Source organism: Podarcis erhardii (genome assembly GCF_964252035.2).
Source record: "Podarcis erhardii genome assembly, chromosome: 18".
NCBI lineage: Eukaryota > Metazoa > Chordata > Lepidosauria > Squamata > Lacertidae > Podarcis > Podarcis erhardii.
In genome coordinates, this window is record NC_138516.1 from 4,120,257 (window position 1) to 4,142,900 (window position 22,644).

Below are 22,644 nucleotides of genomic sequence, written 5' to 3' on the forward strand. Positions count from 1 at the left end.
GGCTCCACCCATCACTGGGGGTGGCGCCACCTACAGTTCAGCTCCCTGCCTGCTGCCCCACCAGTCCCATGTGCACCAGAGGTACCACTGCAGGGGTCCGAAATAACAGTAGAGTTCCACATGGCACACTGGATTTTATCAAGCTCCACCGATACAACTATCTAGGTCGAAGAGGCCAACACAGTGGAGTTCTGATGCTCAGCGAATCCAGACCATTGGTCATGCTGGCTGTCATGGGAGTGTTCCAGTCAGTAAACACACAGCTCAAAGTTGGAATAGTTTGTGGGGGTTTTTAAAGCAAAAACACGATCCCCACAGACTTGTTTTGAATGTCAGGCCTAATGAGAACTTGGTAGGTCTTGCCCCATGGATCATAGAATCATAGAATCATAGAATCATAGAATTCATAGAAATCATAGAAATCATAGAAATCATAGAAATCATAGAATCAACACTGAGACAAAGGAGGAGGAAACTTGGTAGGTCTTGCCCCATGGATCAGTTGCCTCCTCACAGCCATCTAAGTCCCATCCCCTCCAGGGCTTTTTCCAAGCAATCAGAGACTGTGCCTTAAGGAAGACAACCTCTGCTCTGCTCTTTTCATGCCTCTCCTGGTTCTGGGAGACCGGTGGGAAGGGCAGCTGGTTGCAGCAGGAACCAGCCTGTCTCATCTCTGTCTCCTGGCTGCCCTCCTCTCCTGCCGCTTGAGACTGGACTTCTCCCTGCTCACTAAGCCCTGTTACCTCTTCTGCTTCCAACACCTCCTGTTCCTAGTCTGCTCCCTCTTCTCCCTCCACAACACAGAGCTGCTTCAGAAGATGAACGGACGTGGGAAAAGGTTCCCTAGCTTTTGAACTTTCGCCGTAGACAAATAGCAAACGTCACACCACTGTCTCGAGTCGGGCTTCTTGGAAACCCATCATTACAGGTCTTTTCTCGCTGAGATCCCACCACTGATTCATCATTTGGGTTTGGGCTCCGGGCAGAGCACTGTTGTCTTTTTTAAAATAGCAGGTCGGAAAACCCTTTGTTAGGATTTGGAAGGAGAAGAAGCTTACAATTTTCGATTCGGGTTCAGCCAAAACACTGGTTTGTAGCCCATGGGCCCCCGTTACATCATAGGGCGGCCGTGTGGGCAGAAGGAAAGAACGAACGTTTCAATTTAGTTGGAGCCAGTGCGGTGGGAAAAACATGACCAAGAACACAGGCATAACCAGGGAGCCCTCGCTGGTGAACATCATTTCTGAATGAAGTTGTCAGGAAGGAGATTAAGAAGAAAGGCTGTGTTTGGACACTAATTTTGTGAGGGCAGCTTTGGATCAGAAGCAGCCCGTGTCCCAACCCAGAACATTCCCCAGAATCCTCAGCAGCTCAACAAAGGTTCTGCTGTGCTAGCAGAGTTTCCTCAGGAGTTGAGCTGATGTTGGGGGAAAGTTTCCCAGCTTTTGAAACACAGCGAACGCCACACCACTGTTTTGAGTTGAAACAGCATGATGCACTGCAGAGTCCGTCTTACATCAGATCCCAACCAAGTTTCCCTAGAGGTAGTAGAATCATAGAATTGCAGAGTCGGAAGGGAACCCCAAGAATCATCGAAGTCAGGGGTGGGCAAACGAAGGCCCGCGGGCTGGATCAGGCCCAATTGCCTTCAAGATCCTGTCCGTGGATCAGTGTTGGGGTTCTGTTTGTTCGGGCTGTGCAATTTTTTCCTGCGCCATTCCATTCCCTCGCCTCTCCCTCTCACACACTGCAGTGGCGCCTCCTCCCTCCCTCCCTCCTCCCGGCTTCTCCCTGCCCTGCCTAGAGAAGGAAAGGGGCTGGGCTGAGCGCCATTTTAAGCAGCCCCTCTCGGGAGCCAGCCCTTTTGCGCCACTCATCTTCCCTCCACTGCCGCCGCCCTGGTGCTCCTGTGGGCCAGAGAGCAGAGCGGACGAGCTCAAGTCTGTCTACCCATGAGAAGCAGTAGTGGCGGCAGCGGCAGCCCCTGGGAAGGTAAGCGCAGTGGTTGGGGCAGGGGAGGAGGACTACTTGCCCCCCACCTCTTCTTCCAGCTCCCCCCCCCCACGGCGCTGCTTCTCTAGCCTGCCACAAGGTCTGAGGGACAGTGGACTGGCCCGCAGCTAAAAAACTTTGCCGACTACAGTGGTACCTCTGGTTATGTACTTAATTCGTTCCCGAGGTCCTGTCTTAACATGAAACTGTTCTTAACCTGAAGCACCACTTTAGCTAATGGGGCCTCCCGCTGCTGCTGTGCCGCTGCGCAATTTCTGTTCTCATCCTGAAGCAAGGTTCTTAACAGGAGGTAATATTTCTGGGTTAGCGGAGTCTGTAACCTGAAGCATATGTAACCTGAAGCGTATGTAACCTGAAGCGTATGTAACCCGAGGTACCACTGTACTGATCTAAGTCCAGGCCCCTGCAATGAAGGATTCCTGTCCCAGCCTTCCCCGGGGAAGACGGGTACCACCAACCTTATGCTTAAGAGCCACATGCGCTTAACAACAACAACAACAACAACAACAACAACAACAATTTATTATTTATACCCCGCCCATCTGGCTGGATTTCCCCAGCCACTCTGGGCAGCTTCCAACAGAACACTAAAATGCAATAACTATTAAACATTAAAAGCTTCCCTAAACAGGGCTGCCTTCAGATGTCTTCTAAAAGTCTGGTAGTTGTTGTTCTACTTTGACATCTGGTGGGAGGGCGTTCCACAGGGCGGGTGCCACCACCGAGAAGGCCCTCTGCCTGGTTCGCTGCAACTTGGCTTCTCGCAGTGAGGGAACCGCCAGAAGGCCCTCGGCGCTGGATCTCAGTGTCCGGGCAGAACGATGGGGGTGGAGACGCTCCTTCAGGTATACTGGACCGAGGCGGTTTAGGGTTACCCATTGCGCCACCTGAGGGCATGCGCTTGACTCCAGCTCACACACAGCTCTGCACCCCTCAGCACCGGCCTCACAGCAGAGCCGGCCCCGAGTAAGGCAAGCCAGCAGGCAAAAAAATCAAAGGCACACGCCCCACGCCCAAGCAACAAAACCGCAATGCTAGAAATAAGGTTTTTGGTGGCTACCTGGGTATAGTTGCTTCTTCTTCACCTCCTGAGAAAATAGAAGGGAAGAAGAATGCCACTGGGAGCAAGGTCAGTCCTCGAAGGGGTCAGAAACAGAGCCCTCTGACACCCGAGTCAACTGCTTCCTCCAAGGAAGAGAAAAACTATTTTTGAAAGGAAGGCCGGGAGATTAGGAGAGGCAAGGATGATTGCTTCTTCTAATCCAGCAAACTATCGCAAAAGATGATGCCTACTTCCTAAAAGCAGCTCAGTGACAGCCGCACACACAAGACCATCTCAGCAGCCGTCTTAATGCTTCCTCCCTGGCAGAGAGGAGATTTAAAGCACAAACCGCATTATCATCCGTTTGTCATAGAGGAAGGGTATTCTTCCATACAGCCTGGTCTTGTGTGTGTTTCCCGCCACCCCATTTTGCTGCTTTGCGATGCGCTGGGCATGGGTCCAGACCGTTCCAACTTTCCGCTCCCAGCGACAAAGCCACGGGAGCATTCAATAAGTTTAGCAGAGTTAAGGCTCTGGCAGAATTCGCACCGGCACCAGAGGCGGGCAAAGGCCACTAGCTTAAATGGCTTTGGAAGGGGACTGGACACGTTCACAAAAGAGGAGAGGCCGACTCGTCGGGATAACAGCCAGAGGAAGTGGAATGTCCATGTTGAGAGTCACTTACAATTATTGATTGCGTATATGTAGGTATGTAGGGATGCGGGTGGCACTGTGGGTTAAACCACAGAGCCTAGGGCTTGCCGATCAGAAGGTCGGCAGTTCAAATCCCCGCGACGAGGTGAGCTCCCGTTGCTCGGTCCCTGCTCCTGCCAACCTAGCAGTTTGAAAGCACGCCAAAAAGTGCAAGTAGATAAATAGGTACCACTCTGGCGGGAAGGTAAATGGCGTTTCTATGCGCCGCTTTGGTTTCGCCAGAAGCAGCTTAGTCATGCTGGCCACATGACCCGGAAGCTGTACGCTGGCTCCCTCGGCCAATAAAGCAAGATGAGCGCTGCAACCTCAGAGTCGGTCACAACTGGACCTAATGGTCAGGGGTCCCTTTACCTAGGTATGCATACCTACATATGGGTTGTAAATAGGGTTGTAAATAAACTCACAATCACATCCAACACAGTCCCGTCATGAGGTGGGAAAGGGTGCTGTTAGAGGTTGTGGGTTTTTTGTTTGGATGGAGTGGGGAGGAAGTAAAGAAAAAGAAGGTACCTTTTATCATATGTGGTGGACCTGCCCCAAGGTGAAAGACTTCTGGGAGATGATTTATACTGAACTGAAAAAAATGTTGAAATATACATGTATTAAGAAACCAGAGGCCTTTCTTCTTGGAATAATAGGTTTGGAATTGCCCAAGAAAGATTGTTTTTGTGTGCCACAACTGCTGCTAGGATTTTGTTGGCCCAAAACTGGAAAACACAAGAAGTGCCAACAGTAGAAAAATGGCAAATGAAGATGATGGACTTTTGGGAGCTAGCCAACCCGACCGGAAGAGTCCGTGACCAGAAGGAGGAGGCGTACCAGGAGAAATGGATGAAATTTAAAGACTATTTAGCTAAATATGCTAAGATAACTTAAATAGGAATACTTGCAAATACCAGATTGGTTTAGGATTTAAATATGTGATGCTATAGAATAAAATGTCTAAAGTAAATATGAAAAGAAAATTTTATGAGAAATTAGTTTTGGAAAACTGTTACAACGATATACATTGAAACTCAGCCAGGGGGATTTGAGGAAGTCACCTAACAATGTTAATAATAGTGGAACAATTATAGTTAGGATTTATGTTTGTTTGTTTATAAATTTGGAAAATCAATTAAAAAAATTGGGGGGGGGTGGATGGAGTGGGGAGGAAAGCAGGCATTTTGCCACCCCCACCCCACCCCCCGGTTGAAGCAACCGGAGACTTTTAAGAGCACAGAAGTCGATGAGAAGCCCCGAGTCGCAGGGCGACATCAAGTCTGCTCAAGGAAAATCAATGCGCTATCAGATTTTACTCATCACTTTGCCAAACTAGGGAGGAAGAGGAGGAGAAGATGCCAGAGGGATATTTCTGTGCGCTTGTGTCAAAAGGAGAGGGTGCATCTGTAGAAGGGTTTTGATGGAGAGAGCCACGGCATGCGGGCAATTATTATTCTCTATTGTTGCTATCAATGTATGGAAGTGAGAGCTGGACCATCAAGAAGGCTGATCGCCGAAGAATGGATGCTTTTGAATTCTGGTGCTGGAGGAGACTCTTGAGAGTCCCATGTACTGCAGGAAGATCAAACCTCTCTATTCTGAAGGAAATCAGCCCTGAGTGCTCACTGGAAGGACAGATCCTGAAGCTGAGGCTCCAATACTTTGGCCATGAGAAGAGAAGACTCCCTGGAAAAGACCCTGATGTTGGGAAAGATGGAGGGCACAAGGAGAAGGGGACGACAGAGGACGAGATGGTTGGATAGTGTTCTCGAAGCTACCAGCATGAGTTTGACCAAACTGTGGGAGGCAGTGGAAGACAGGAGTGCCTGGCGTACTCTGGTCCAGGGGGTCACCAAGAGTCGGACACGACTAAACAACTAAACAACAACAACAACAAAATTTCTTGAGGGCCAAAATACACCTGTTCAGCATGCATAAGGTCCCAGTTTCAATTTCCCGGTATCTTCAGGTACGGCTGGGCATACTTATTTCATTTATTTATTTATATTTATAACTGCGGGCAATGCCAACGCCAATGGCCCAACGTGGTACAAAGCTGCTTCACGCCTTCCTTTATCCAGAATCATGTGGACTGGAATCTTAACTTTGCTTTAGGAAAAAGGAGCACAGCTCGCTCCCCCAGTCCCCAGTGCTTTCTCCAGCTAGGCTTGGGGGAGGCTCCCCACCCCTTCCTGAAAATCAGCCAATTGGGGGGGGGGGGGAACGATACTAAACCCAACAGACCAGTGGCCTGATTCAGTGTAAGGCAGTTTCCGAGGTCGGCTAATACCCAGTGCTTTTGGCCGCCTGCTGAAGACACCCTCCTCATTTCCTTCGCAACGGCGTTCGGATCCCAACATCTGGGCTGGGCTATCATCGCTGCAGCGCAGGCCCCCAAACACCCCTGGAGAACTGACACAGATCTGTGGGGCCACTGTTTCTAATTAAAGCCTATAAATATATATTATATTTATATTCATTCATTCATTCCCTAGGAAATGGTTTATTCATTAGCCGGCTTTCCATTCAATCTCTCCAAGCCCAGCAGACGAGACAGGGTGATGCAGCCGGGGTTAGAGGACAGGGAATGTGCAGAGAGATAGGAGATTTTCAAAAGGGTGGGGTGGGATTTCCCATCTTTCACCGCATCCCCCACCCCCTTTTCTCCCTCCACCCCGCATTTTGGATTACCGGCTGGCTCTGTTAATTCAATAACCTGCCATATAATTACTCCATAATAAACTGCTATTATCCTAACATTCGCTCAACAGCTGCGATCGCCTTAAAGCGCTGGGAGGAGGGTCCCGGGGGGGGGCTGGGGGCGGGGATTTGGGGCAACCTTCTGTCGGCTGGCAGAGTGGGGCATCCCACTGAACCCGCCCTCTGCGTAGAGAATCGAAGAAGCAACATGGAAATCAGTCAAGGGCTCAAAGAACCTGCCTTTAATGCAGCCTTGTAAACCGTCTCGCGTGGCTCTTAGTTTGCGCCAAGGTTTTTGTTAAAAGCCTGAGAACAGTTTGTTTCTGTTCCTTCTTTGGAGCTTTAAAAGTAAAGGGACCCCTGACCGTTATGTCCAGTCGTGGCCGACTCTGGGGTTGCGGCGCTCATCTCGCTTTATTGGCTGAGGGAGCCGGCATACAGCTTCCGGGTCATGTGGCCAGCAGGACTAAGCCGCTTCTGGCGAACCAGAGCAGCGCACGGAAACGCCGTTTACCTTCCCGCCGGAGCAGTACCTATTTATCTACTTGCACTTTGACGTGCTTTTGAACTGCTAGGTTGGCAGGAGCAGGGACTGAGCAACAGGAGCTCACCCTGTTGCGGGGATTCGAACTGCCAACCTTCTGATCAGCAAGCCCTAGGCTCTGTGGTTTAACCCACAGCGCCACCGGCGTCTTACTGCTCCACAAAGGACCTCAGGACATGCTCGTAGCCCCAGCAAAGATCTGCATCTGGGAGCATGGAGGATCAAAGCCCATGCTTTCAACTGCTGTGCTTGGCCTGCCACGCTGTTCGGTAATCCAAGTGCGTGGGTGGAAGTTGTTAAGTGCAAATAAGCAAGGAACCAGCTTCTTCCTGGACCTCAGTTTTCTCCATCTGTGAAATGGGAATATGGATGAACCAGCGTTTTGGGAAGTGAACGTGTTAAGTGCCTGTGCAAACCTTAGCACAGAGGTGTCCCCAAGAGCCTTCCAGTTTCTCTTTGGCCACAGAATCACAAGAGTTGGAAGCGACCCTGAGGGTCATCTAGTCCAACCCCCGGCAATGCAGGAATCTCAGCTAAAGTATCCAGGGCAGATGGTCAGCCAACCTCTGCTTAAAAACCTCCGAGGAAGGAGAGACCACAGCCTCCAGACACAGACTGTTCCACTGTCAAACAGTTCTTACTGTCAGGAAGCTTAGTCGGAATCTCATTTCTTGCAACGTGAAGCCATGGGTTCGAGTCCTATCAAGCTTGCTCTACCATCTTCTGCTCTGGTCAGACCTCACCTGGAGTACTGTGTCCAGTTCTGGGCACCACAGTTCAAGAAGGACACTGACAAACTGGAACGTGTCCAGAGGAGGGCAACCAAAATGGTCAAAGGCCTGGAAACGATGCCTTATGAGGAACGGCTAAGGGAGCTGGGCATGTTTAGCCTGGAGAAGAGGAGGTTAAGGGGGGATATGATAGCCATGTTCAAATATATAAAAGGATGTCACATAGAGGAGGGAGAAAGGTTGTTTTCTGCTGCTCCAGAGAAGCGGACACGGAGCAATGGATCCAAACTACAAGAAAAAAGATTCCATCTAAACATTAGGAAGAACTTCCTGACAGTAAGAGCTGTTTGACAGTGGAATTTGCTGCCAAGGAGTGTGGTGGAGTCTCCTTCTTTGGAGGTCTTTAAGCAGAGGCTTGACAACCATATGTCAGGAGTGCTCTGATGGTGTTTCCTGCTTGGCAGGGGGTTGGACTCAATGGCCCTTGGGGTCTCTTCCAACTCTATGATTCTATGATCTTCCATGTGACAGTCCTTGAGATATTTGAAGATGGCTCTCATATCTCCTCTCACTTTCCTCTTTCCCAGGCTAAACATACCCAGCTCCTTCGACCGTTCCTCATCAGGCTTGCTTTCCAGACCCTTCTTCATCTTGGTTTCCCCCCACCTTCCAGCTTGTCCATATCCTTCTTTAAATGGGGTGCCCAGAACTGGGCAAAGGATTCCAGGTGTAACACACGACTCTTAAGGTAGAATATCTGTAAAACCAAACACACCCTGCGTAATTTTTCCCATTTAAAGCTTCTCCAACTCACCTCTCAGAGCCTCGCCATCCTATTGTACCTACCTAGGCAGTACACACGTCCGAGTTTCATTTAGGCTGTGATTTGGGCTCCTATTTACGGGGCTTCGGGGCTTGTTCAGAAACAAGGAGGAGAGCGTGCCTCGTAGATCTCGAACACATGCAGATCTTGGCATGCCGTTAATATTCAGGAAAATTCGGGGTGAGTCAACCAACCGCTTGACAACGGGTGGGGCAGAGATTAACGTCTGGTATTGCAAAACCGTTTAAAAAAATAAAATAAAAATTAAAGTTTTGGGTTTTTTTAAAGAATGGAGCCACCTTTGGGGTGTTTTCGAGTTTGAATACGAAACGCGGATCGGTCGGTAATCTCGCGGCACATTTGGCTGGGCGCGCACCAGACTCTTCAGCAATTAAGGAGGAATAATTGGTGCAGGAATCCATCGACTGCAAGTAATTTGTGCAGCCAACAAGCCCGGGAACACACTCCCTGCTTAACAGGGATGCTTAAACTCCAACCTTGATTAGTGGGGGGGAGCAAGAAGGGGTGGGGGGAAAACAAGGTTGAAGAGGTTTCTAAGCACCGAAAGTGTCGAAAATGAAGAACGTGTCGCTGGCTTTGCAGAGAACACACCAGGTCAGGATCCGAAGATATAAAGAAAAGGCGGAGAATCTTTTACCTGTGTTCCAGACACACCTTTTATCCCCCATCCAGGTTACGCAAGAAGCATTATCGGTGCTTCAAGGGGGTCACCCCCAGCCTAGCAAAAAGTGGACCAGGAAGGTGTGCAGAAGGGCGGCCCGGGAAGAGTTCCAAGGGCCAGGTAAGGAAGTCCAGGGGGCCACATTGGGTAACGTTTGCTGGCATTCTGGCCAGCTTTCTGGGTCTTGCTTCTCCCTAGGTGCCAAAGGCCCATCTGCCTCAACATCTTGTTCTCATCTGGACAACCAGACACCCAGAACGGGAAGCCAGGAAGCTGGAGCAGAGCACCAGAGACCTCTCCCTTCCTGCATTTGCCAGGTATTCAGAAGCACAGAAGCATAGAACTGCAGAGTCGGAGGGGACCTCAGGGGTCATCTAGTCCAGCCCCCCGCAATGCAGGAATCTGGGTTGATAACTGGAGTCAGAGGATCCGCCTTTTCACCCAGGCAGACTGTCCGTCTTGATCAGTGCGGTTTTAAGTATTTCCAAGTATTTCCAGTTTTGTGTTGTTTTATCAGTAGGCGTAAGTAACCTGCAGTTCTGACCGATACGCTGAGATAATAATAATAATAATTTATTATTTATACCCCGCCCATCTGGCTGGGCCTCCCCAGCCACTCTGGGAAGCCCCCAACAAAATATCAAAACACAGTAATCCATCAAACATTAAAAGCTTCCCTAAACAGGGCTGCCTTCAGATGTCTTCTAAAAGTCTGGCAGTTGTTGTTCGCTTTGAGGGAGGGCGTTCCACAGGGCGGTTGCCACTACCGAGAAGACCCTCTGCCTGGTTCCCTGTAACTTGGCTTCTCGCAGTGAGGGAACCGCCAGAAGGCCCTCAGAGCTGGACCTCAGTGTCCGGGCAGAAGGATGGGGATGGAGATGCTCCTTCAGGTATACTGGGCCGAGGCCGTTTAGGGCTTTCAAGGTCAGAACCAACAATTTGAATTGTGCTCGGAAACATACTGGGAGCCAATGCAGATCTCTCAGGATCGGTGTTATGTGGTCCCAGCAGCCACTCCCAGTCACCAGTCTAGCTGCCGCATTCTGGATTAATTGCAGTTTCTGGGTCACCTTCAAAGGCAGCCCCACATAGAGAGCATTGCAGTAGTCCAAGCGGGAGATAACCAGAGCATGCACCACTCTGGTGAGACAGTCCGCGGGCAGATAGGGTCTGAGCTACATTAGTAGTGTTTGTAGTATTTTTTTATTATTATTTTTTTTGCAATTGACTTGAGACTCTCTCCAAAGATCAAGGCATCTCCCTGGATTTTTTCTGCTTTGTTTTTGTTAAACACTTACAGTATTGAACGAGTTCTGCTACCGTTGTAAACTACTGCAGTAAAAAAATAAAAAAGTTCGTTACAATGGTCCATAAACTTTAGTGCAATACAGAAACATATCGAACAGGAAATTTTATTTCGTCGTGAATGGCGGATGAACCCCATCACGGGGGCAGCGGAGAAGCAATTTTGTTCAGGTCACCGGAAAATTAAACTCTCTCCCCCCCCCCAAACTATTCAAGCTCACCTTGTAGAAAAAACAGCGATAAACACTGTTTCCTGCGTTCTATCATGCATCAGTGTGACCTACGGCCAGAAAAAAAGGACAGAGACATGTAGACAAACATGTAGCGTGCCTCTGTCACACTCTGGGGTGACCAAGAGACAGAAGAAAGGGGCGGAGACATGGAAATAAAGGGGTGGAGCTGCACAGGTAGAGAATCCTAGGGAAGAAAGTGTTGGTGGAGGTAAAGGTAAAGGGACCCCTGACCATTAGGTCCAGTCTTGACCGACTCTGGGGTTGCGGCGCTCATCTCACTTTATTGGCCGAGGGAGCCGGCATACAGCTTCCGGGTCATGTGGCCAGCATGACTAAGCCGCTTCTGGCAAACCAGAGTAGCTCATGGAAACGCCGTTTACCTTCCCGCCAGAGCAGTACCTATTTATCTACTTGCACTTTGACGTGCTTTCGAACTGCTAGGTTGGCAGGAGCAGGGACCGAGCAATTCCCCGTTGCGGGGATTCAAACCGCCGACCTTCTGATCAGCAAGCCCTAGGCTCTGCGGTTTAACCCACAGCGCCACCTGCTAACTGATAGTGATAGAGACTTTGGCCACCATGGTCAAGCTCAGCCTTTCACCTTTCGCTTCCACAGGGAGAGTAAAATGCTGAAACTTCGGAAGAGCATTTTCTCCGCCACGGCCAGTGACACTAAATTAGTGATGGTGGAGTGTGTGTGGGGGGGGGAGTTCATTAAACAAAGGCCCCATTCAACGCCCCAAGAAACTCCCACCGCAATTGCAACCTTGACGGCAACTGAGCAGCCTTGTGTCCCTGATCTCCAGACCCGTCGCCACTGGTTCAAATCCACCCAGGGACAAGGAAGGCTGCAACTTTTAATTTTTTTTAATATTTAGAAGGGTATATAGCTCAATGCAGGATCCCCCGTGGTTCTCCTCCCTCCAACTTTTATCCTCCCAACAACCCTACGAGGTGGGATAAGCTAAGAGACAACCAGTGATTGGCCCCCAAGGTCTCACACTCAATGAGCTTCACGGCTGAGTAGAATTCGAACCCTGATCTCCCAGGCTGCAGTCTTTGACACTCTTAACCATGGTGGCAAACCTAGGTTTAAGGTGCTCAATTAGATTAATTATATCTTGCGTTTGTCCTGACCATGGGCGGGCAGCAGGTTCCGGGTTTCTCCATTTATTAAAGAGTGTAAACTCCATTTATTAAGAGTGTAAAGGGACCCCTGACCATTAGGTCCAGTCGTGGCCAACTCTGGGGTTGCGGCGCTCATCTCGCTTTATTGGCCGAGGGAGCCAGCGTACAGCTTCCGGGTCATTTAGCCAGCATGACTAAGCCGCTTCTGGAAAACCAGAGCAGCGCACGGAAACGCCGTTTACCTTCCCACCGGAGCGGTACCTATTTATCTACTTGCATTTGGACGTGCTTTTGAACTGCTAGGTTGGCAGGAGCTGGGACCGAGCAGCGGGAGCTCACCCCATTGCAGGGATTCAAACCACTGACCTTCTGATCGGCAAGTCCTAGGCTCTGTGCTTTAACCCACAGTGCCACCTGCGTCCCGCTATTAAAGAGTGAAGCGATGAGAAAGATGCTTCTCTGCAGGAGTCCCTGAAGCAGCCTTCTTCAATCTCATGCACTCCAGATGTTCTTGGACCCTCAACACCCAAGCCAGCATGGGCACAGAGGGGGAGAAAAGGCCACTGCGATATAGAGGGCACAAGGCTGTTTTGGAGAGGCACTGCCAGCCAGAGTAGGCTACACTCAGCTAACACTGCCTGTCCTAGTACGAGGCAACTCTCATTTTACAGGATGTGGCACAGCTCAGGGGATAAGCACCTCCTTTGCATGCAGAGGGTCCCAGGTTCAGATCCTGACACCTCCAGTTAAAAGGGGGCAGGGGAAAGGAGACTCTTCTCTGCTTGAGGTCCAGGGAAGCTGCTGCCGGCCAGATGACACTGCGCTAGGTGAGGACGTGGTCTGACCATGTGTAAGACAGCTCCCCATGGGTCTGTTACCCAGCGCACATGCATACACACACACACCCTACAACAGCACACATAAGACTTTTTCATATCTGAAGAAGTGTGCATGCACACGAAAGCTCATACCAATAACAAACTTACGTAGTTGGTCTCTAAGGTGCTACTGGAAGGATTTTTATTTATTTTATTTTTTTATGACTTTCGCAGTTTGGTTTTATTGTATTTGATGCCAAAAACACTTAATAAAAAAATTGTTGTGGTTGGTTTTTTTTTTTTTTTTTTTTTTTTTAAAAAAAAGGCTTTTGGTGTTTGGAACAAAGGGGCAGTTTTGCAAGTCGGAAAACAAGGAGGTGTACTCAGACTAAAGAGATAAGGAACCTGCCCTGTGCAAAAGGCTTTAGAAGCTGAAATAAATTTATTTCAAGCGCAAAGTCATTGTGGTTCAAAGGCACCGTATTTTTCGCACCAGACCACAAGACGCACCTAGTTTTTGGAGGAGGAAAACAAGAAAAAAAATATTCTGAATCTCAGAAGCCAGAACAGCAAGAGGGATCGCTGCGCGGTGAAAGCAGCAATCCCTCTTGCTGTTCTGGCTTCTGGGATAGCTGCGCAGCCTGCATTCGCTCCATAAGACGCACACACATTTCCCCTTACTTTTTTAGGAGGGAAAAAGTGAGTCTTATAGAGCAAAAAATACGGTATATCTTGCCTAACCAGTTTCAAGGCGGGGGGCTCCGAAAGCCCTTCATGCAATGCAAGTTTTTTTGTTTGAGGAATAACTTGCGGAACTCACTGCTGCAAGATTTTTTTCTTTTTTAAATGAGCTGGTTATTTTATGTTCCCTTAATCTGGAAAAGGTGGGTGTTCGTTCTCTCTTGCTGCCCCCACAGGGAGAGAAACCTCCCGGGGGAGGGGGAAGGTCCTTGGGAGCCAGCCGGGACTCTTGCTAACTCTCCATCGCCAGGCTGCTGTGTTGCCAAATTGAGCCACTCTTGCAGGGACAGCTATAAAAAGACTAGTAGGGGATACGGCTTTGGAGAATCGGATATCCTCTCTGCTCGATGGGAGGTATGCGTCCCACCCCCCCCCACCGCCACCCCCCCTTCCAGGAGAGGGTTTAAAAGCTGTCTAGCCAGACAGCATATGGAAAGGCTTACTCTCCCATTCACAACCCCTGCAGCACTGGGCTCTCCCAGAAATCATGCAAATATCTTGCTCTGCTTGCTGCTGGCCGTCTAGAAACATTCTGCTTCTACGAACACTCCCGAAATATTTTTGGCGATAACCGTGCAGAAATACTGCCCAAAGAATCTAGTCTTATATATCTCTATATATACACAATACAATCTTTATTACGGTCCAGAGACCCAACAAATCATTACAAAGCAATACACAATTCATACAGCCTACCTCCAGGTTAAACAAGCATTTTGTTCAGAATTTGGGATCATTGGTTCTTGCAACCACCGATAAAAACTTGGCCACTGCTAATGTTCTAGCGTTTGTCCAGTCTTCCAGTAGGAACCTGACATAGTGAGCCTCTGATTTTCCCGGGAAAGGTACCAGCAAGGGTAATATCAGTTCAGCCCTGGCTTGCTCATATTTTGCACAATGCAGCAAAATATGTTTTATGGGATCGATGTCTTGAGCACACGAGCAAAGTTTGTCCTGGTAGGGAACTCCTCTCAACCTGCCATCCAACACTGCAGAAGGAAAGACATTTAGTCTGGCTTTGGTGAAAAGCCTTCGATAGTTTGGTACTGCCAGGTTTGTAATGTAAGATGTTAACTTAAAGACATGCCCATATTGTACTCCTACTGCCAGCAGACTACAGACTGTGTGTGATTGAGATCGCAAGTCACTGTGTGCATTATCCCATAATCTTTGCTTTAACATCTTTTGGGCGCCTTCATAACCCAGGTAATACAGTTGGGGGGTGGGGAGACCAACACAGGTGGCTTTTTTAGCCATGGTTTTCTGCCATTTGCTGACAAATTCCTCATTGGTCAGGTGTTGGTACAAACCCTTCCCTAGATCAAACACTGAAATCCTGAGCCATAATATATATAAGGTCTCGCAGTAACTGCAACTGAATGAAAAATCGCCTCAAACCTTGCACGGGATCCGTGGCACAGCTGTCTCTGGAATAGAGCTGTAGCAAGAGAAAATTAACGCATAATTTGAGGTTTTGACAAGGGCTAGAACCTCCAGACGCCTCTTATATGATTTGGCTTTCCTTTATTGCATGTGCCACGGAAGCATCGTTTTCAAGGCAAGCCTCGTCATGAACCTCACACATCTGGAACTACCGCATTTTTCGCACCATAGGACGCACCGGACAATAGGACGCACCTTGTTTTAGAGGGGGGAGAACAAGAAAAAATAAATTCTCCCCCTCTCTGCCCAGCACCCCTTCAGTGAAGCGGCAGGAAGCGCTGCGCAGGGAGGGGGAGAATTCTCCCCCTCGTTTTCCCGCTCTAAAACAAGGTGCCGTTCAGGCGGCTACCTTGGAAGCCTGGAGAGCGAGAGGGGCCGGTCCAGGCTTCAGGTTCCTTTCGACCTGCTCTTTGGGGCTGGCGGGGGAAGCCCACCACCAGCCCCAAAGAGCAGGTCAGGGAGCAGTCAGTGGAAAGGCGCAGCGGAGAGGCTGCTGCCATAGCCGCGTGTCACCTCTCCAGCTGGGAGAGGGTCGCGGGGCTATGGCGTCTTCGCTCCATAGGACGCACACACATTTCCCCTTCATTTTTGAAGGGGGAAAAGTGCGTCCTATAGAGCGAAAGATACGGTATACCTGATAATCAAACGACGCTCATATTCTTTATAGGAAGGCAACATTTATTCTGCCTTTTTCCTTTCACGGTTTCATAGATTTTGACCTACGGTGTTCTTGCTGTTGTCTTGAGAGACAATGGAGTGCGTCTCTGGGGCCGAAGTCAAACTACTGAATTAGCAGCACTGAAATGAGCTCCCTGGGGAGCAAGCCTGGGAAGTGTGTCTGGGGGTCCTGGGCTGCATAGACGACATAACCCCCCATCCCTGCCTCGCTGATGTGGTCCAAAGAAAGCAGAGCAAAACGTTTGGCACCAGCTTTCCTGCAGGAGTTGCCAGGAGGAGACATATAAGACGCCATCCAACCGTTTTAGGGACTCCGGATTTCCGTAGGGTTTAATCCTGAGCCTTTTCTTCTCCCAAAGATACCCCGCAAGGCAGCAGAGGTTTTAGGAACCGAGTTTCCCTTCTCCTAGATGGACTCCCTTCCCAGGTGGCTGAGCCCAATTCTGCCCCCATTTGGGGCAGGATTAAAACCTTTTAGATGAAGGGGTCAGCAAACTTTTTCAGCAAGGGGCCGATCCACTATCCCTCAGACCTTGTGGGGGGCCGGACTATATTCTGAGGTGGGGGGGGGGAATGAACGAATTCCTATGCCCCACAAATAACCCAGAGATGCATTTTAAATAAAAGCACACATTCTACTCATGTAAAAATACGCTGATTCCCGGACCGTCCGCAAGCCGGATTGAGAAGGCAGTTGGGCCGGATCCAGACCCCAGTCCTTAGTCTGCCTACCCATGTTTTAGAGGTGCTAAGCACTGAAAAGATTGTGGTGCGCACCCCCCCCAAATACGCAATTCAAAATAAAAACAACAATACTGTGGTACCTCGGGTTACAGATGCTTCAGGTTACAGACACTTCGGGTTACAGACTCCACTAACCCAGAAATAGTACCTCGGGTGAAGAACTTTGCTTCAGGATGAGAACAGAAATCACACTGCGGCGGCAGCAGGAGGCCCCATTAGCTAAAGTGGTGCTTCAGGTTAAGAACACTTTCAGGTTAAGAACGGACCTCCAGAATGAATTAAGTTCTTAACCCAAGGTACCACTGTATACCATAACATAATCTCCCCAAGAAGGAAAACCTATGTGCACATGGAAATGTACATGCATGCCCCATGCAGCACATTATAGGATCTGTGGAACGGGCACTGTCAGCAAAATGCACATTCTGCATTTGTAAGAGATCCATCTTTTAATCCAGAACTCCCTGCCTATTGACATCATGTAGACGCCTTCACTGTACCCTTTCTGGCACCTGCTAAAAACATTGACCAACACCAGAGTGGTCCATGGAACCAGGGGAGGGGGGGAGGGGGCTCTCGTAACCAGGTGCCAAATGTCTCCTTGAACCAGGGTCACAGTCGCCAAAACGGAATGTCCAGTTGCCATTTGGGGGGCAAGACGTCTTGAAACTCTACCTCTCTTTTAAATCGGAACCAGTGAAGGCGGTGAAGGTCCTGTGTGAGTGTCTGGAGGCGGTTGGAGGATGGATGGCGGCTAACAGATTGAGGCGGAATCCTGACAAGACAGAAGTACTGTTTTTTGGGGACAGGGGGCGAACAGGTGTGAGGGACTCCCTGGTCCTGAATGGGGTAACTGTGCCCCTAGAGGACCAGGTGTGTAGCCTGGGAGTCATTTTGGACTCACAGCTCTCCATGGAGGCGCAGGTCAATTCTGTATCCAGGGCAGCTGTCTACCAACTCCACTTGGTACGCAGGATGAGACCCTCCCTGCCTGCGGACTGTCTCGCCAGAGTGGTGCATGCTCTAGATATCTCCCGCTTGGACTACTGCAATGTGCTCTACGTGGGGCTGCGTTTGAAGGTTATCTGGAAACTACAACTAATCCAGAATGCAGCAGCTAGACTGGTGACTGAGAGCGGCCGCTGGGACCACATAACACCCCGGTCCTAACAGGTCTTCACTGGCTCCCAGAATGTTTCTGAGCACAATTTAATGGGTTGGTGCTGACCTTTGAAGCCCTAAAATACATGAAGGAGCATCTCCACCCCCATCACCCACTGAGGTCCAGCTCCAAGGGCCTTCCTGCGAGAACAGAAGTTGCAGGGAACCAGGCAGAGGGCCTTCTCGGTGGTGGCGCCCTCCCTGTGCAACGCCCTCCCATCAGATGTCAAGGAGATAAAGAATTACCGTATTTTTCGCACCATAGGGCGCACCGGACCATAGGGCGCACCCAGTTTTTTTGGGGGGGGGAATAAAGGGGAAAAAAATATTTCCCCCCCAGGCGCGGGGCTGGGGCGGGGGAAGCTCGAGCTTCCCCCGACCCCAGCCCCCAAACAGGCAGCTCTCTGCAAGCAGCGGGAGCGCTCCCGCTGCTTGCAGAGAGGTCCGCGAAGCCTGGGCGCGCTGAGCTCAGCACGCGCAGGCTTCGGCATGCTGGCAAGTCTCCGCAAGCAGCGGGAGAGGTCCGCGAAGCCTGGGCGCACTGATCTCAGCGCGCGCAGGCTTCGGCCTGCTGGCAACTCTCCGCAAGCATCGGGAGCCCAGCGCTGGCCTCCCGCTGCTTGCGGAGAGGTGTCCGAAGCCTGGAGAGCGTGAGGGGTCGGTGCGCACCGACCCCTCTCACTCTCCAGGCTTCAGCGAAAGCCTGCATTCGCCCCATAGGACGCACACACATTTCCCCTTCATTTTTGGAGGGGAAAAAGTGTGTCCTATGGTGCGAAAAATACGCTACACAACTTTTAGAAGACATCTGAAGGCAGGGAAGCTTTTAAATGTTTGAGGTTTCATTGTGTTTTTTAATATTTTGGTGGGAGCCACCCACAGTGGCTGGGGGAAACCCAGCCAGATGGGCGGAGTATAAATAAAAAAACATCATCTTCTAAAGCCAAGCCACAGTTTAGTGTGAGATCCCAGGGCAGCTGGTGTCTCTTGCTCATCCGAGTTGCTGTTAAAACAACCCAGGATTTGTATTTTTAGGAACGCAAGCCAAGAAAGTGAGCAATTCGTGTACAAAGGTGGCACGTGCCCCCCAATGCCAGTCGTGCCACCCCTTTTATAAGAACGCCCCGGGGTTTTCAATGCGATATAGTCTCTTCCCTGCCTGCGCCCGGTCTGCTCTCTTTCAGAACCAAGCACCAAATCTTGATGCCACTTCCCACATTGCAGGCTAGTTTAACAATTCACCCTCCATTTCCGTACAATTAGCAGAATAAGGAACAGTTACAGATAGGTAGCCGTGTTGGTCTGCCATAGTCAAAACAAAATAAAAAATTCCTTCCAGTAGCACCTTAAAGACCAACTAAGTTAGTTCTTAGTTAGTTAGACCAACTTAGTTAGACCAACTTAGTGCCAACTAAGTTAGCAGAATAAGGAACAGTTACAGATAGGTAGCCGTGTTGGTCTGCCATAGTCAAAACAAAATAAAAAATTCCTTCCAGTAGCACCTTAAAGACCAACTAAGTTAGTTCTTAGTTAGTTAGACCAACTTAGTTAGACCAACTTAGTGCCAACTAAGTTAGCAGAATAAGGAACAGTTACAGATAGGTAGCCATGTTGGTCTGCCATAGTCAAAACAAAATAAAAAATTCCTTCCAGTAGCACCTTAAAGACCAACTAAGTTAGTTAGAATAAGGAAGTTATGGGAGCTGGTGGAGGTGGTTTCTTAAAAACAACAACACAAGATCGAAATAAATATAGATGAAGCAAAGCGAGGAGGAACGGCGGGCAGGGCCACGGTTCCTTATTTCCGTGTGAGATTCTTTATTAATTGAGACAGGTGGCGCTCAGCCAGGGAGTGGATTTATTTTTTCCATAGCTTCTTCCTCTTTTCTAACTGATAAAAGAGGAAAACATTGATGTGAACACAGCAGGCCAGCCTCTGGGTGGAGAAGTTTCTGCAGCTGCACTTTACAACAAAGCCTTGCAAGAAACAGATAGGTAGCCGTGTTGGTCTGCCATAGTCAAAACAAAACAAATTCCTTCCAGTAGCACCTTAAAGACCACGAAAGCTCATACCAAGAACTGACTTAGTTGGTCTTTAAGGTGCTACTGGAAGGAATTTGTTTTGCCTTGCAAGAAAGTCCACTTGTATATAAATTTAATAAATAAAAACCAGAATATGCTTTCTTGCACACTATGTTCACTAACGCATGCATCTTTGCCTGCACTTTCTCCCTAAACGACAACATTTTAAAAAAAATGCATTCTTTTGGTTCAGAAGAAGAGTTTGGATTTGATATCCCGCCTTATCACTACCCGAAGGAGTCTCAAAGCGGCTAACATTCTCCTTTCCCTTCCTGCCCCACAACAAACACTCTGTGAGGTGAGTGGGGCTGAGAGACTTCAGAGAAGTGTGACTGGCCCAAGGTCACCCAGCAGCTGCAGGTGGAGGAGCAGGGAAGCGAACCCGGTTCCCCAGATTACGAGTCTACCACTCTTAACCACTACACCACGCTGGCTCTGGTTCAATAATAATAATAATTTATTTATACCCCAGCCACTCTGGGCGGCTCCCAACAGAATATTAAAAACACGATAAAACATCGAACATTACAAACTTCCCTAAACAGCGCTGCCTTCAGATGTCTTCTAAAAGTCAGATAGTTATTTATTTCCTTGACATCTGATGGGAGGGCATTCCACAGGGCGGGCGCCACCACCAAGAAGGCCCTCCGCCTGGTTCCCTGTAACCTCACTTCTCACAGGGAGGGAACCGCCAGAAGGCCCTCAGAGCTGGACCTCCGTGTCTGGGCTAAATGATGGGGGTAGAGACGCTCCTTCAGGTATACTGGGCTGAGGCTGTTTAGGACTTTCAAGGTCAGCACCTCAAGAACTTGGGCTGCAAAATTTGAGTATGAAAGGAAAGCCGTGCTGTGCGGGGCAGCTGATAAATTTTGGGAAACGTGACGATGAGTCCATCAATCAAAGTAGCTTGAGGCTGTGAAAGAGAGGAAAAGCAGCCATCCCACAAAAAATGGAAAAAGCAGTTTTAGAGATGGACAGTGTTACAGGCAGCGGCGTAGCGTGGGTTGTCAGCACCCGGGGCAAGGCAAGTAATTTGCGCCCCCTAACCCGGGGCAAGGCAAGTAATTTGCGCCCCTAACCCCTAACCTGCCGCCGCTGCCAGCTTCTTCTTGCTGCTGCCTGGGCTGGGGTATTTACGGTAAGGTAGCCACGGCGGCGGCAGGGGGTCCGTGTCAGGTGATCTGAGGCGAGTTGCCGCTGGCGCTGTCGCCCAAACGACGACGCTTGCCCGGAGGAGGAGGAGGGCAGAGAGGCGAGGAAAATGCAACATGGCCCAGCAGCTACAGCAGCGGCGGCGGGGCTGTGAGGAGGGGCTGCCTGGCGCGCCCTCCGCGGCTCTGACGCGCGGGGACCGCGGCGAGCGCTGAGAGCCGCTGCCTGCCGGACGCCTTCAGGCCGGACGCGCGCACAGCTCGCCGGTTCCGCGAGACATGGGGCTCTGCTACAGCCTGCGCCCGAGGCTCTTCGGCGACTCCGGAGGTGGCGAGCGCCCCCCCCAGATGTTGCGCCCGGTGCGGCCACCCCCCCTGCACCCCCCACGCTACGCCACTGGTTACAGGTATTGCTACAGTGTAGAGGTCCAAGCAACAATCAATCTCCAATTCCAGTGCCGAAAACCAGAAGCCCCTCTCAGAGGCACAGACTCTCCAAGCTCTGCTTATTTGTTTGGAAGCCAGGTTTAAACAGATGTTGCTTAAATCAGAGGCCTGTTGCACATCTGTATGCACACACACAGAGAGAGAGAGAGAGTCCTTTTACAAATTTGTAGATCTCTTTTGAGTTTACCACCAATCAGTGTTAGAAACTGAGATCAAAAAGCTAGGAGCCAAATGACTCCTGGGACCTGGGTTGTGGTCGCCAAAACAGAATGTCTAGTCGCCACTGAGGGGGCGGTGTGCTGACAACATTTTTATATATACATAAGCATGAACTAACACACAATTCACATAAGCGACACATTGCTGACATCACATTTTTAACAGGAATTGTTAATACGTGTTTAATTTGGTGTTTACAATAAAAATATTGGTACCATACTTCAGTTTTCAAAACATTCTGCCTTTTATTGTTAAACTCCTTAACGTATTGTCCATCTTTTAACATACAGTGGTACCTCGGTTTACTAACTTAATCGGTTCCGGAAGCCCGTTCTTAAACCGAAACCGTTCTTAAACTGAGACGCACTTTCCCTAATGAGGCCTCCAGCTGCCGGAGCCCTTCCACTGTTCGGCTTTCGTTCTTAGACCGAGGTAAAGTTCGCAAACTGGGACACTACTTCTGGTTTTGCGGAGTTCTTATACCGAATAGTTCATAAACAGGGCTGTTCTTAAACAGAGGTACCACTGTATATGTCGAGGCTTCAAAGCACATATATTTCAGTAATCCTTTGAGTGCTAGGTAAAGGGACCCCTGACCATTAGGTCCAGTCGTGGCCAACTATGGGGTTGCGGCACTCATCTCGCTTTATTGGCCAAGGGAGCCGGCATACAGCTTCCGGGTCATGTGGCCAGCATGACTAAGCCGCTTCTGGCGAATCAGAGCAGCGCACGGAAACGCCGTTGACCTTCCCGTCGGAGCGGTACCGATTTATCAACTTGCACGTTGAGGTGCTTTCGAACTGCTAGGTTGGCAGGAGCAGGGACCGAGCAACAGGAGCTCACCCTGTCGCGGGGATTCGAACCGCCAACCTTCTGATCGGCAAGCCCTAGGCTCAGTAGTTTAACCCACTGCGCCACCCGCGTCCCTTTGATTTTAGAAAACCTCATGGTCTGTCACACATGGAAAGACCACCCTGGGAGGTTTGATGCAGAGGTTTGGTGGCCATCTGCCAACACAGGAATCAGCTGTGATTCCTGTGTTGCTGGAGGGTTGGTCTAGATGGCCTTTGGGGGTCCCTTCCAAACCATACAACTGTTTTGATTTTACCCTGAGCTTCCCCAATCTGAACTAAACCTTTTATGAACATGATCTGAACCCTGGCAGAAGAACAAGACATATCCCTGCAAAAAAAGGAAAAAATAAGCGGGGGGGGGGGGGGAGAGAAGGAACTGGGGATGGGGGTGTTGCAAGGAACTGATTTCT

The 22,644-nt window shown here is 49.8% G+C and overlaps 1 protein-coding gene across 13 annotated transcripts in view; it reads right to left on the reverse strand.

The window, feature by feature from the left end:
- PTPRS (protein tyrosine phosphatase receptor type S) overlaps nucleotides 1–22,644 on the reverse strand; it is a 309,039-nt gene that overhangs the window by 217,933 nt on the left and 68,462 nt on the right. The window contains exon 1 of one of the 13 annotated variants that reach the window (XM_081845988.1): nucleotides 8,541–8,560. The exons of the other annotated variants lie outside the window; for them this stretch is intronic. The gene's annotated coding sequence lies outside the window, so the exon portion shown is untranslated. Of the gene's footprint in view, nucleotides 1–8,540; nucleotides 8,561–22,644 lie in introns of those variants that run through there. 13 annotated transcript variants of the gene reach the window in all.